A 1530-nucleotide genomic window follows, 5' to 3' on the forward strand; every position below is an offset into this window, starting at 1 on the left:
CCACTGGATGTGTATTAATTAATCTATTGCCACCTGTTGAAATCACTAATTTTGGCGAACATATACCAGCTTTATCACCATGAGTTTTGCTTCACTGGGATGAAGTTGGCGTCTAACTCTTCAAAAAATGTCCTTACTGAATGATAAAGCCAAATGGACCTGATATGTGCTTCTATAGGATTCTTAATCAGGTATCTCTTCATCAGACTTATTCCTTATTTTTATAGCATCTTTTGTTCTAGGAACTTCAAAAGAAAAAAAAAAAAAAACACTTGAGATACAGTTCAAATGCCATAGCTCTGTGATGCTTTCCTTAGATACTGAGGACAGAATTATTACCACCACCACCACCTGCATTTCCATAGGTTGTATAGTAACTTTAGCACAACTGGTGGGGAAGGAAGGAGATGTTGAGGCAAGGAGGATATGGTCTCTGATTCAACTTGATCACTCAGGCAGGATTCTTAGGATGGAAATCACCATGTCAGGTCTGGACCACAGCCTTGCAGGCCTGAAACCAGGCTCTGAGTTCCTCAAAGATGACCAGTTTCTTTGTGACAGACTCTTATTTATTGAGTATAGCAGGATAAAAACATTTAACCTATTTCTCCACAAAAAGTATTTTCTAAACCCAGTCTGAACTTCCTAATAAGCCTCTCTGTCCCACTGAATGGATGTAGGGGGCAGGACTCTATCTTTCCAATGAAGTAGAATTTCATCTCTTCTAGTTAAACCAGCTTCTTTAGGATAAAATCAGTTCCTTTCAAGGGCATTAACTCTTTCCTTCTCATCATGTTATTCTGGAACAATCCTAAAACTCCCCCAAGGCAAGCAGATGAAAGTGGGGGCAGGGGGTAGAGGAGCAAGAGAAAAGCAGGTAAATACATTTTAAAATATTATATTTATCCGTAAAAAGCCATTTAATAATGGCAGAATCATCACGCTCTGGTGTCAAGAATGTGACATCTTGGGCAGCCCGGGTGGCTCAGTGGTTTAGTGCCTGCCTTTGGCCCAGGGAGTAATCCTGGGGTCCTGGGATTGAGTCCCACTTCGGGCTCCCTGCGTGGAGCCTGCTTCTTCCTCTGCCTCTGTCTCTGACTCTCTCTCTCTCTCTCTCTCTCTCTGTGTGTGTGTGTGTGTTTCTCATGAACAAATAAATAAAATCTCTAAAAAAAAAAGTGACATCTCCCCACATCCCATCCTGTAATCAGGATGTCTAGAAAACCATTTTATTGGTTAAAATGTTGCTTGGTGAGCATGAAATCCCAAACAAAATATTGAATAGTATATACGGATATTTCAGGAAGACATGAGAAAAGCCTAGTCTGATGGCCAAGGTGATTTTTCTCTAGTCGACTGAACTAGATTTTTTTTTGTATTAGTGGGTTTTCTTCTTTGTCCCAGTTTTTCTCATTCAGGGCAACGCTGGACAACATTTACTGAACTTTTCTTACTGAGGCCAGAGCACACCTCTGCTTTATCTGCTCTTTCTTGCTTCATGTGTAGCAATATTAGTTAAATAATCTATCT

The sequence above is a fragment of the Canis lupus genome, chromosome 11 (genome assembly GCF_003254725.2).
Source record: "Canis lupus dingo isolate Sandy chromosome 11, ASM325472v2, whole genome shotgun sequence".
NCBI classification, from domain to species: domain Eukaryota; kingdom Metazoa; phylum Chordata; class Mammalia; order Carnivora; family Canidae; genus Canis; species Canis lupus.